This window comes from Tasmannia lanceolata, unplaced genomic scaffold (genome assembly GCF_043159265.1).
Source record: "Tasmannia lanceolata isolate RefF3 unplaced genomic scaffold, GAP_Taslan_0.1 ptg000013l, whole genome shotgun sequence".
Lineage (NCBI taxonomy): Eukaryota > Viridiplantae > Streptophyta > Magnoliopsida > Canellales > Winteraceae > Tasmannia > Tasmannia lanceolata.
Genome location: NW_027518690.1, coordinates 39465573 through 39480436, shown reverse-complemented (window position 1 = coordinate 39480436; position 14864 = coordinate 39465573). Strand labels below are relative to the sequence as shown.

General features: G+C 39.7%; 1 pseudogene; it reads left to right on the top strand.

Moving 5' to 3' along the window:
• The first annotated feature begins 7523 nt into the window (after window positions 1-7523).
• Window positions 7524-11953, top strand: LOC143891228 (NAC domain-containing protein 21/22 pseudogene; annotated as a pseudogene).
• Window positions 11954-14864: the final 2911 nt, after the last annotated feature.

Here is a 14864-nt window from a genome sequence, read left to right as displayed (position 1 = left end):
TTGGTGGTCGACATATTGAGATGGGCCAAACCGTGTTTCGAGCGCTCGCGTGAATCCGTCCCATGTTTGAAATTGATGGTTGCGATGGCACCATTGAAACCATGCAAGGGCTGCGCCATCCATGTGGAATGAGGAGATTGTGAGTCGTTGATCACTGGGCGTATTGTGGTAGCCAAAAAATTGTTCGGCTTTGAAGATCCAGCCAAGCGGGTCAATTCCGTCAAATCGCGGAAAATCTAGCTTTAGGAACCGGGAATTGGGTGTGTGAGTGGATTGAGTGTCGGGCGTGCGTGGTTCAGGGCGGTTTAGACGGAGTTGCTCCAACTTTCCGTCGAATGTGACGGTGGTGACCAGTGCGGCTAATTGCTCCGTTATGGTGGCGAGTTGATCGGTGTGGTTGGTGACGGTTTCGTCGAGTATGCGGAGGCGGGTTCCTTCTGCCATGATGGGAGAAGAAGCAATGAAAGCACCAATGATAGATCCCTATTTTCGAGGACAGGTCCTCCAGAAAATGGAAGTGGGAGAAGATGAAATTGAGAATTATGATAATTATTCTACCGTTTCAAATGTGAATACATCATCCCTTTAAACAGAAAATAAGATAACTGAAAATAACTTCCATTGGAATTATGACCACAAGTAATATAACTTCCCATAACTGCTAATATGTGTAATCACTGAGATGCTTGGGTGATTGCCGGTTCCTTGTGGAAGTTGGCCGTTGATTTGTGGTCGTATCAGACCCTTTAGCAAATATATTCTAAAAGTAGGATTGGTCGGATATTATGCTTTTCTTAGGGACTAATAAGCAATTATTTTGCCATGTAGGGACTAATCAGCAAAAATCCCTTATTTTTTTGGACTAAATATTTATAGTAACAATAGCATATCTATTAGGACTAGTAGACCTACTCTAATTCGGAGGGAAGAAAATCCTAATTCTATTTAAGAGAAGGATTTGTCATAGTGGGAAAAAGAACGAGCTCGAAGGTTACGAGGTTTTTTTTTTAACATTAGTTCGAAGATTATAATTGATTGATATAATTATGAGGCCATTGTTTTTAGGGCGTTATGTCCTCTATGTAGGCCCCGCAAGTATACAACTCATTATCATATATGAGATCTGGTCAATGGGTCCTCGATCTTCTCCTGACTAGTAGAACAATGATTAGTGTGTGTGTGAAGTCCTTTGTTTTTTGCCAGACGACCCTCCTTCTTAGGCCCACTAGTACATCAGTTTTTGGCATGCATGCAGGATTTTCTGGCCTTTAAGCACTTGACGCAGGGTCTCACTACCATATTACTCATTACTATATACGTAATCCATGGGTTATTGGTTGCTGGTTGTTGGTAGGGGTGCAACTGGGGTCGACTTGTGGGAGTTCGGGTTGAGCTTTTACTATAAAATCAGATCTGGTTTTGGTTGAATCCAATTCATTTTATAGCAAAAGCTCAATCCAGACCCAACCCAAGTCGCACCCCTAGTTGTTGGGCCATCTTAGCTCCCCTAGTGTTTGTTTTTTTTCAATGGGAAATCTATAGTATAATTTTGGGGTTCATCATTTTTTCCGTCATCCGACATTCTAGATTAGTCACATTCAGTATATAACCCATTATTATACATTTGGTTTCCTGTTCCCACTTGGTAAAGACTTGCAAAGATCAACATTCAACGGTTCCCATTTAGTAAAGACTTGCAGAGATAAACATTTAAACGGTAAGGTCCCACATCGGAAAGAGAGAGAAAGTTCTTGGGCTACATATGTGAACTCTCCTTCTCCTAGTGTACACGCGTCTTCAACAATCTCCAAGGGCCGGGCCACGCGGAGTAGGTCGGGCACAGTTAGTTCCCTGGAAAACAAACTCGAGGAGGGTAGAAGATCCATAACCAGATAATATCTACGCAGTGGCAGAATGGTATCAGAAAAGGGAGAGAAAGTTCCTGGTCTGTATATGTTAACTCTCCTTCTCCGTGTGTATACACGCATTTTCAGCATCTCCAAGGGGCGGGCCCTAAGGGGGGTTGGATTTTAAGATTCCACATTGGAAAGGGAGAGAAAGTCCCCTGGGCTATATATCTCCCTGTGTAGACGCATTTTCAGCATCTCCGTGGGGTGGGCCCCTCTAGGATTGCGTCGGACACTGTTAATGCTGCTGGAAAACAAAACCGGTGAGGGTAGAAGATCTTGCCATAAACTCTGGCTGCTGTGAAAACATATTCCATGAAATATTTGCATGGTCAGTTGAGAAAGATGGCCAAACATCCCGGTCCACTAGTTTTTAGGGGTTTTTATCCCTGTCCACTCAATTCTATCCTTCTCATTCCTTCTTATCCTTTCTCACACAGTCAGGCCCCCGAATAATCCTTGGAATAATTTTTCATCGTGGCCAAACATGGCCTCAGTGTCCTCTGATCTTGGTCCTTCCCTTCTCATGGGTCAAGATTTTTTACGGAATGCAATTGAGCAGGAGTAGTGCATCCATAAAGCCAGATCACAGCTAATCGGTTCTTGTTGTATTAATATGACTGGTGATCCAACGCAGGCCCTTCGATACTTTTTGTAAGATCCTACATCGGAAAGGGAGAGAAAGTTCTCAGGCTATATATCCACCCTTCTTCTCCCTTGTGTAGACACGTTTTCAGCATCTCCAAGGGGTGGGGCAGGGCGTGACATAATTGTATCAGAGCCGCACCTCACACGGTACAGTGTGCCAGCGAGGACGCTGGGCCCTAAGTATTGCTGGAAAACAAAACCAACGCGGGTTGAGACTCAGAACCAGACAATATTTACACAGTGGGAACAGGGGCGTGACAGAATGGTATCAGAGTTGTACTTCCCGCAGTGACGTTGGGCCCTAAGGGGGTGGATTATAAGATACCACATCGGAAAGCGAGAGAATGTTCATGGACTATATATGTGAACTCTATTTCTCCCTATATAGATGAATTTTTAGCATCTCCAAGGGTGGGCGCCGTAGAGTGGGTCGGCCACAATTAGTACTGCTAGAAAACAAAACTGGGGAGGACGGAAGATCCAAAACCAAACAATATTTACACAGTGGGTCGGGGCGTTAGACTTTTGATCTGGCTTAATGCTTCTGAATTCTAATACTGCACACATGATGTGGGTCCCTACACATGGCGTTACCTATAATTTGATACTCTCAAACCTCAGTCTACAATGCTTGTAGGCAAACCTTTTACCAAATTCTCAAGTTATCTACTCAATCTTAGACAACGGAATTTCTAATCAATGAAGGAAAGCTCGACGTCAGAGAATGTCATTTTCAATGAGAATGTGATAACGATGAAAGAGAGACGAACATTCGTGACTTCCCCTCCAAGAATTACACGTGTGATGGACTAAATGACAAAGGGATGCGTTTAATTCTTTTATTTTTGTAAAGGGTAGATTTAACTATGTTGCTCTCGTCTTTTATTTCCCATTTTCCTTAGAGAGCAAGTCACTTTTTAATATAAACTAGTAAAAATGCGCGTGGATGCACGTGCTATCCATTTAAAATTGTACAAACCACACAATAGGTTGATCTAAACCGTCCATGTGATGGACCACAACATCAATAGGTTGTGCCCGTAAAATCATTTCCATAGGCTAATCCTAGCCCTCCAATCTATAGAGGTTTCGATGATTGTTGTTCCTCTTAAGGTGCCTAGAATTCGTCAATATTTTTACAGATGTCCTGCATTCGTAATATCAACATTTCTGTAATTTGACGCGCACATAGTTAATAAGGAAAAATAGTTTTTTCGTCATCGTTAGGGGTGCAACTTGGGTGTCAACCCGACCCAATTTGGGTTGCGTTGGGTCGAGCTGACCCGATTTGATATGGTAACAGTTGTTGACCACCTCAACTCAAGCCGGGTTGTTTTGGATTTTGAGAACCAATAGCGAGTCACCAATAATCAATTGTTAACTCACAATCAGTTCTCAAAATCCAAACCAAACAGAGACTATCAATTAACAAAGGAAAATATTATCCGCACTACTATATTTTGATGAGCACACTCCTCACTTTATCCAAGTACGGTATGGCCCGCAGCATAGGATTATCCAAACCGTCAATTTTGGACTATGGAGACTATTTCAATGTTGAAAAAGAAAAACACAAATATACAGAACTTCTTCAGATTAAACCCAAATTCGGGTTTCGGGTAGGGTCGGGTTGCCCGACAGCCCAACCCGATTTCCAATTGGGGTTGATCCTAACCCTCCGATCTGAATGTAGAGGGTTGATCCTAGGATCAACCTATGGAAATAATTTTTGGGGCACAACCTATTTAGGCTGTGGCCCATCTAATGGACGGTTTGGATCATCCTATGGTGCGAGCCATCCGTACTTTTAATAAAGTGAGAGTGCCCTCATCAAAATACAGTAGTGCTGATAACATTGCCCTCAAAACAAAATTAAGTGAAGCTGAACCAAATTAACGACTATATCATCAAGAAAATTAACATAAAATTCTTGTGGCATGTTGGAAAATATTATGACCCTCCAAACGCTCGTTGAATTCTTCAATGGCATTCACCAACCTCCAAAGGATGAGGGTTTCTATAATCTATCCTTCTAATCGCAGTCTGAAAATCTCCTTCCACAGTCAAACAATCCCTTTTATTTGACTTTTTATGAAAGGACAAACACAAGAGAGTCATAATGCTGGAAAAAAAGGGGGGGGGGGGGGGGGGGGTGGAAATAGGATTTCTATTATTATTATCATTATCAGAGTAGAATCTAAATGAACCTTTTCTCATCCTTAGTCCAAATTCCCAACTTAGAAGATAGTCCTCGTTTCTTCTTTCACTTGCTTTTTTTAGAATAATTTAACAACGAATATGGAGATCATACACATTTTTCAATTACTTCAATTGGGGCAAGATATGGGAACCTTGATGAATGGATCCCATTGCTTCCACTAATCAGAGCAAGGGTACCACAATTTCCAATATCTTAAGCTGACCTCTAAATACTTCACTTAAATATTCAAGTTTAGAGTTGATATGAAAAAAAGAAAAAGAGAAAGGGCTTTTTGTTTCCATCTAGCAAAGGTTAATGTTATTACTATAACCATTGAAATGAGCACAAATGATTAGGACTACAGCATCAAAGATCAGAAGGCACATAAAAGAAAGCCATGTGGGGTGTACGCTACAAATCTTGGTAAAACAAGAGAGCATGGAATCATGAAAATTGAATTTCCGGAGAACTTGGTAAAAACATGAAAAATGTTTGGTGAAGGGAGGAATATAAAGCCGTGACTCTTCTTACCACTCTACACCTAACATTATACCCTACAAAGAGAGACCCTAAAATTCACAATCATATATTGCAATTATTGACATTTGTACGTGCTTTTGATAGTCATGATTTGATACATGAAGAGAAAGTTCACGTCCATACCAGGGAAGCTCATCAAAGGGCCACAAAAGGCTTATAGTTCACTCATAGTAAATTGTCAAAATTGCCCTTGCTGATTTTTCTTGGCAATGCATGTTATTTTTAGGGGCATTTTCGTCTATTTAAGACAAGTTAAACTTGCTTCTTCGTGAACCTAGTTTCACAAGGAAGCAGTTGGGGGCAACCCAATCTTCACAGCGCGCTCCGTGTCACTGAGACACAGTTGGCATCTTGGGCCATCAATGTCTAGTGAATTCTTAAGGCGTAGTCTCTATAGAACTTTTGGTGGGCACTCCTAGTTGAGAGAGTTTGGTTGGAAAAACTCATCAAGAGCTAGGAGTTGGCCCCGTGACATGCTGACTCCTCCCCCAATAGGCCTAGCAGGTGTAGGCCAGAACCTTGGTGGTTTGATTATGGGTTGCAAGGGGACTTGCTTGTGCATGTAAGGCACACAGAAGGAAATCATACTACAGCTCATGTGCGTATCATAAGGGAGCTTTGGGTGCAGATTGCGAGTTATCCACATGGATGCTCCAATTTCTTTGGTCGAGGACGGGGGCTAAAGACAATGCATGTTGTGTTGGTTCCCACATGCATTGCGTGTACGGACCGGTGCAGGAGGCTTGCTATACTATTTGCCTTCTGCACCGTGGTACGTCTTGTGAGTAGGCCAATCTCTAGGTCTTCCATGAGTTCGTGTAGGGGTGACCTCGGTTGCCCTCGCGAGGTGTACACCTTGCGAATCAGTACATGTGGCACCTTGCTTCTTGGATGACCAAGCCTTTGTGCTTGGCGGATTTGTACGTGGCATCATTATGCCTTATACTGAATGGACTTTGCATTGGGCTTCAAGGCCTAATGTTTGATGTACCCGTGATGCTGGCTGATCACGAGGGTGGGTTCAAAGTTGGGCACAGCATGGCCAAGTTCAGTAACTTGATGAAAGGTTTGGTAGCCGTGAGCGAAGTATCTAGGAATGCATGTCAAGATCTAAGCTAAGTAGCCTGTTGAACAGCTTAGAGATTGTGTGCACATACGAAGCATCAAGAGGTGTTGGCGTGTAGGGCCTTTAGAGCCTTGTACGGTTGAAAGCTTGCCTTAGCATTCGCGCATGCTGGGGCGCCGCACGGGCTATTCCGCTGCTAAAACAATAGGCCCGTGACACTAGACACGAGTGAAGGCCACCAACCTGTGGTGTGGGTGTAAGAAGACCAAAATATCCTTACCTTTTGAGGAATTCTTAGTTTCTAATTTTTTTGGGTGGAAATTATAGGGTTATGTTTTTTACTTTTCATTTCATTTGTGGGTGAAGTTTAAGCATTTGTCACCACATGGTGAAACATAAGCTCCATTATTTGTTTTTTATTTTCTTCCTAACCATTATAACTCTTTCAAAGGAATCAGTTCTCATATATCATTGCATTCTTTCCCCTCTAGCATAATTACACCCACCAATATCCCAAGGAATAATTTTTCATGGATGCCAAACATGGCCTAAAAAGATGGAATTTTTCTATTTTTTTGTTTGCCTATTCTTAAAAATCCTATTAATGATAGCCAAGATGGTATATCCTCAAACGGCACCTCTAGATGCTGTGACGTACAATAAAATCATAAGGGATACATGTCAAATTCATAATGACACCTTGAAGGTGAGTGTTTCCAAGTAAATTACATTATAAATACATTAACCAAAAATACGGTCATGAATTGCCTACATTTTAACTATATGTAGCAAATCCCAAGATGAGATTAGTGAGAAAAGAAGATTTCTTGTGGGTATGGGTTTTCTTGAAGCTTATTACATAAGTTAAGTTATATGTTTTTTTTCTAAGCTTATTACCTAAGCATTTCCTAAGCATTTCAGGTATTCTGATCCGCAAATTTGAAAAATAGGTATGAAATGAAAAACAAGGCCTCAATCATTAGCCAACTGGCATTCGGTCCATTTTCTTATATATATAATAAGCAGTTTCAATCTCAAACTATGGAGTTTAAACTTTTTTATAGGCCAAACCATTCTTGTCAATCTTGGACCATTCCTATCTAGATTATTTAGAATCTGAACCAAATCCAGCAATCTCTTTTGCGTCTCACTGCCTCTATCCAAGACAAATATGGGTTTAAGAGACATAGAGGCTACACTCCCACCAGGGTTTAGGTTCTACCCAAGTGATGAAGAGCTGGTCTGCCATTATCTTTACAGAAAGGTTACCGATCAGAAACCCTTAAATGGAACTTTGGTGGAGGTAGACTTGCACAAGTGTGAGCCTTGGCAGCTACCAGGTGAATGACTCTTGCATGGTCCAATTATTCTTTTTTCCAATTCATGTCCTCTCACTCTCATTAGAAATATTTGGTGGTCTAATTTTCATTTTTTTGGTGGGTGAACTGGAACTGAACTTATGACCTTAGCTTCAAGGCCCTTGGGTATCTAATCATGCTTAATTGTTTTTGAAGAAATAAGTAACTCTAAAACTTTATGTGGGTTCTCCAAAACTTGATCCCTTGCAGCATAATTTTGTACATTAGAGATAACCAAGCTTAATTTATCCAAATTTTTTTTTTAAGGAGCAGATATTTGTTTTAGTTTGAAACACTTTCATTCACTCTTTCAATTTCAATGGAGTGTAATATGATCTCCCTTTGATATATTATCTGTAGATAATGCAATCTCATATTTTTAAAAACATTAATTGTAGACGTTTTCTTTAGGGAAATGTTATCAGCACTACTGTATTTTGATGAGGGCACTCCTCATTTTATTAAACGTACGGTATGGCCCGCACCATAGGATGATCCAAACGGTCCATTAGATGGGCCACAGCCTAAATATGTTGTGCCCCAAAAATCATTTCCATAGGTTGATCCTAACCCTCCGATCTGAATGTTAGAGTGTTGATCCTAACCCTCTATAGATCAGAGGGTTACGATCAACCTATGGAAATTATTTTTGGGGCACAACCTATTTAGGCTTTGGCCCATCTAATGGACGGTTTGGATCATCCTATGGTGCGGGCCATACCATACTTTTAATATAAGGTGATGAGGGTCATCAAAATTCAGTAGTGCTGATAACATTTCCCTTTCTTCAATACTTATTTTACTTTCTCTATATGAAAAAATCTCATATTTTTCATCAATCATCAAAAACCATAATTGCTTTCATGTTGCAGAAACACACTTGTTAGTCCAATTTATTAGTTTGATTGGAAATTATAAAATATAAGAAAACGCTTAGTCATTTTAAGCTCAGAATTGTCATTAATCATGACTAATAGTGTATATTATCTTCAAATTAGGAGTTTTCTTAAGTACCTAGGGCTTTGGATCCCTTGAAATTTCCTCAAGGCTGTGGTACTTTGGTTTTTTCAAAAAATGAGATATTTCATCTTAAAATGTTTGTCATCATCCTTGAGAAAGCCTTCTATTTAGCTGTAACTAAGGCTATGGAGGCACCTTGGCCTCAGCTAATTTACAACCAATAAATAAAATATATAGATAGCCAAGACAAGTTCCATCTAGAAAAAAGGATTTGAAGGACACCAACTTAAATGTCTTCTGTCTAGGGACACTTGACCCAAACCCTCTTGCCACCTCACCTTTGGGTGGGGAACATGGAGTGGAAAGTGTTAAGTCCTTAGGCTAGGAGGAATTGATATGGGTGCTGTAACTTACAGACTCTGTTTATGAAGTTAATGGCTCCATGCCTTAAAAGGCTTTAACAGTGAAAGATTCATAGAAGAAGAAAACAGAGAAAAAAACTGATAAAAGAGGATCAAAGATGATTTTGCATTCAGTAACTAGATGTAGAGAAAATTAGCATGTATTACTAAAACTTCGAAAGAAATTAGCATGTATTAGTAATACAAATTTAACTTTAACACACATGTATAGAGAGAATAAGCATTACTATGTCTAATATTTTGATAGAAAATATCCATTCAATTTATGGAGTTATGTTTTATAATCTCAGATGTGGCTAAGCTTGGGGCCAATGAGTGGTACTTCTTCAGCTTTCGGGACCGGAAATACAACAATGGTTTGCGTGCAAATCGGGCTACAACAGCTGGATACTGGAAAGCCACGGGAAAAGATAGACCAGTGTTTGATCCTACTACACAAGCAATAATTGGGAAGCGAAAGACTTTAGTTTTTTACCGTGAAAGAGCTCCCAATGGAATCAAGACCGATTGGGTTATGCATGAGTTCCGGCTAGAGAGCCCACACATGCCTCCTAAGGTTGCACCCCTACCCTCACATGTGCACACAAAGCCACACGTTATTATTCCATTTCCTTTAAGCTTATAGCATTTGATAATTCATACTAATGGCACGTTTGGCTAACATGAATTGATTTTGAGGATAAATGGGTGTCCCCAAGTGGAGATGAGGGTGAGGTGGCTAAAAATAGGAACGCAATACAGGAAACTAGTGTCTCCAAGTGGTAGAAGTGGCTAAAAATCCAGAAATAAAAAACTCTACTCAAAATCCTATCGACTGTTTCCAGATTTTTTGCCACTCCTTGTCTCCGGAGACACTAGTTTCCTGTTTTTTGTTTCATGATTTTTAGCCACTTCACCCTCATCTCCACTACGAGACACCGATTTTTCATCATGGTAGCCAAACGTGCCCTAAAGCATTTTGATAATTCACTAAAGCATTTTAGTCCATATATGTTGGAATTTTTAATCATTTTAGCCATGTATGGCAACCATGAATTTTTTTTCACGATAGATAAATTAGTTTCTCAAGTGGTGAGAGAGGACAAGGCGGGTGGGAAAAGGAGAGACTTGAGAGGGCATGATTGAGTAGGGGGTGAGAAGTGACTAAAAAACCAGGAAAAAGTGAATCATATTTTGAGTGGAGTTTTTTGTTTCCTGATTTTTCAGGCTTTTCTTATGCTCTCCTGACTGAGTCCCTCTCGTATTCCAGGAAAATAAATCCCTCTCCCACCCTTCCTCACCTTTGTGTATGTTAAGATTCCCGGAAAACAAATTCATGGTAGCCAAACATGCCCTTAATGTCAAAAAGTTTTTGCCTTTATGTTAATAAAATTACAAACGTTCTGCAATGCATTATGTATTTCTTTATATAAGCTTTTAAACCTTGTTTACTGTTTTGTAAGTTTTGCATTGCCTTACTGTTTGAAAGTTTTGCTAGGGAGGGACTATCGCAGAAGGCATTGTGCGGGCAGGTTGTTACATGAGAGAGCAGCCACCTGAGATGAATTAATGAAATGAATGAGACAAAATCTGAGCCTATGTGGCTGCTTTCTCATGCAACAGCCCGTCCGCAAATGCCTTCTGCGATGGTCACTAGCAAATCCCTTGGCAAATGTTTTAGGTTTTAAGAGTTTTATGTTTTACTCTTGGCAAACGTTTTAGGTTTTCAATGGAAGAGACGTTGAGGAGTGGGAGATATACACTTTTCTAGTGAAAACTATTCCTCTTGATGTGATATATATACTCGATTGTTCTTCTCCTACACTAGGGTTTTTAGAGTTTCAAGTTTCCATATCTTTACAAGATTTCACTTTATTTTTGGCAAATTGTTCGGCATGGATCATGTTTGCCAGGTCCAAGCCGGTGCATCCACACCGTCAAAGACAAAGAGTGTTGTATCCTAGAGATAAGTCGCAAGGAACCCGATTGCATACCGATTGTGGTGGGAGCGATAAACTATCTTAAGGGTAGCATTGAACCCGTAACGTGCCTCTACCACTCCAATTTTCTTTTCTTTTCTATAATATTTAGTTTTGTATCTTGGTTACATATTTGTAGATTGCATACACTACTATTGTCGGTAAATTCTTATTCTTCGTATTCGCTATTTGATTTGTCAATTATACTGTTGATATTATTAAACTGATCTACTTATCCCAATTCACCCAACAATATATGTCTACGTTTATATGTATGTATGTATGCATGTATGTATGTGTGTGTGCGTGTGTTGAGAGAGAGAGAGAGAGAGAGAGAGAGAGAGAGAGAGAGAGAGAGAGAGAGAGAGAGTCTATTTTCAAGGTTTAAATAATTTCTAATGTGCTTTTCTAACTCTGGGTGACTAATTTACCTACTATCTTATGCTCTACTTTGCCTTCTTCAACTCTATGTCATCTCTCTTACGTCCTAATTTGAATATAATTCATTGACAGGAGAATTGGGTCTTATGCAGAGTTTTTCACAAAAACAAGGGAGAGCCTTCCACCAAATTTAGGATTGGATTTGAGCATGAAAACATTGGTTGCTCTTCTCCAAATTTGGAGTCATCTCCTCCCATTGACCAAAGCTTACCAGATGGGTACAAGCAAATGATCACATTCTCCAACATCTCACAACCAGAGGATACCAGTCCAAATAATCAGCTAAATCTATCAGTTTTGAACTATAGTTTTCTGGGGTTTCCTCAAGAGATGGATAGTGCAGTCATCAATGAAATAAATGCTACAGATGGAGATGAGTATGGCTTTCTATTGGATATGGGTTTTGGAAATCAAAAGTTGGGCGAGGGAGGACTTCCAAAATTAGGTGAATGAGGTTTGAGGATATATTAGTCTATTGCTGGGCCTTTTGAGTTCATATTATTAGGTTATGTATGAAATGTGGGATGTTTGTGATTAGGATTTGAGAGACAGACATGCTGTCATTATACTATAGAATGTTGGCTATGTGGGGATGTTTGTGATTAGGATTTGAGAGATAGACATGATGTCATTATACTATAGAATGTTGGCTATGTGGGGATGTTTGTGATTAGGATTTGATTGATAGATATGATGTAATTATACTATGGAATCTTGGCTGGCTAGGATGAAAATATTGTATTTGTCATGGGTTGATATCACACTTGTACTATTTATAAATATAAATTTTAATTTTAATTTATTTGGAAAATAAGTATTAAGGTCCACACACACACAATCTAACTTACACACACTCCTGCACATGGTTGCAAAACTTCTCCCTGTCATCGTTGACTCGCTCAAGTCGACTTCTTTTTACCATGGTCATGTTCTTGTCCGAGTCTACATTTTACTAGGGCTGCAACTCGAGCCAGGTTTTACCCGACCCGCATCGACCCGACCCGAAAATAGCCTGGGTTGGGTTCAAGTTTCATGGGTTTCAGGTCGAGCCGGGTTGAACATTCAAAAGCCCGCATGAATCTCGGGTCGAGCCGGGTTTGAGGGGGCCCGACCCGACCCGACCCGAGTTACATAAGTTATAGTTTGTACATTTTTTTCTATTGTTAGTTAAAAGTTAAAAGTGAAAACCCACGCACCCACTGTTATTGTATGTGAGTGTAATTTCTGCTTCTATGAATTGAGTTGATTCAAGTGTTTGATTAAGCATTGTTTGATTGTAATTACAACATTGTTTGATTACAACATTGTTTGATTCAAGTGTAATGTGAGTGTAATTACATCATTGTTTGATTCAAGTGTAATGTGAGTGTAATTTCTGCTTCTATGAGTTGAGTTGCCTTGCCAAATAAGAATTTTCCTTAAAAAATTGCGTCAACGTGAAAAAACCCGACCCGAGATTTATCATGGGTAGGGCCGGGTTTGGGAATCGTGGGTTTTCCGGAAAAAAACCCAACCCGACCCGACCCGAGATATTTCTCGGGTAGGGTTGGGTTCTCCAGAACCCGACCCGCCCGACCCGAGTTGCAGCCCTACATTTTACTGTATAAAATTAATTAACTCACTTGAGTTATGACCATGTCAACCTACTATTCGTCCACATAAATCGAGTACCCAATCGCACCCTGTTGAGTGGATTAAGATTTACTTCGGTCTCGTTTTGGCCCACATCCGTGTTTTAAAAGTTAAAACACTGTGACCATCATATTCCACAAACAAGTCCATACGTTTTGACAGCATAAAAATTTACTTTGAAACAAATCCGTGTTTTGAAACAAGTACAGGTGTTACTACAGTTCAACCTTTTGAAATAGCAGTGAAAAGCATTTTCTTTATAAATGGTGGAATGATTAATTTTCTTAAGTTCCATTTTGGTCTTTTAATAATTTAGTAGAAATTTTAAAATGGAATCCAATTGTATGTAATTTTGTAGATAAATCTATATAGTTTATATTGTTGTTAGGGGACTTATTCGCATGGGATTCTGAATCCCCAATGCCCCGTTTGGATACCTCATTTTTTGTATTTGGATTTGAGTTTGAGTTTTGGAACAAAAATACATCAATCATCCTAATGCTCATGTTGTGTGTGTGTGTGTGTGTGTGTGTGTGTGAGAGAGAGAGAGAGAGGCAAGGTCCAGGAGCAGCGAGGGTGAAGGTAATTGCCACAAATATTGATTTCCAAATAATGTCTTGCATAACAGATTTGAAAATCCGATTGTTTTTTCCACTGTTGTAGCTGATTTGGAAATCTAAGGATCTGATCTACTTCTAAATCTCTACTGCAAATGTGAGAAATCCATATCTAAATCTTGTGGGTATAATGGATTTTCTTGATTGTAGGTGACTCTGTGGAACTTCTGTCACTCTGGGAATGCCTGGGACTCTTCAAGCAAGGAGTTTAGTAGGGACTTCAAAGAGGCTGGGTCTTTGAATTGAGAGACTTTAAAGTCCTAAACAGTTTTACATTTCAATTTTCAATACTATCCCTGAAAGTTCGTGGGCTCCAGTTGTAAGTACAAATAAATAAATGTTGCAGGCTCCACTAAAATGCTTTCAAATACTTACATTTTGTTGACATATAGGCTTAAGTGGATCGCACATGGTCGTTCAGGCTAAACAGTGCACATGAGACTCACCTTCTTTAGAAAACTATCTAGTCAACCCAATGAACCCACTGTGACCATCCTTTTGTAGGCCATTGATTAGCACTTTTTTTCATTCACTTGAAGACGCGAAATGCCTTCGCGGCTGACTTTTGCATGAGAGAATAGCCACCTGAGATGAATTACACGAATAAGACAAAATCTAATTAAAAGTGAGGCTTCAATTCATTTTTTATCTTAACTACACTTGTCTCTTGGCTTATGTCGAGATATTGATTCCTTCTTACCCATATGCTTCACTTAAGGGGTTTTAGCCTTAGAATAAGACAAAATCTAATTAAAAGTGAGGCTGTGTGGCTGTTCTCTCATGCAAAAGTCAGCTGCGAAATGCCTTTTCACGGAATTCCCTATCAAATCCGCTATAAAAAAAAAACTTCGTGAACCTGTGACAAAGAAGTCAATGAAGTTGGCCGGGCACATGTGTGGGCATACATCTCCACCAATAAAAAACGTACTTCTACATAAGCACCTATTAAGGTCTTCAAACTTGTAAATAACCTCTATCAATGTATATAACCTCGATAGATCGGAAGGTCAGGATCATCCTAGGGAGATGTTTTATAGAAAAAGCTTTGCGGCCCAACAAATGAACGGTTTGAATCTTCCTATGAAGTGGGCCCCACATATCTTTTTGAAAAATAC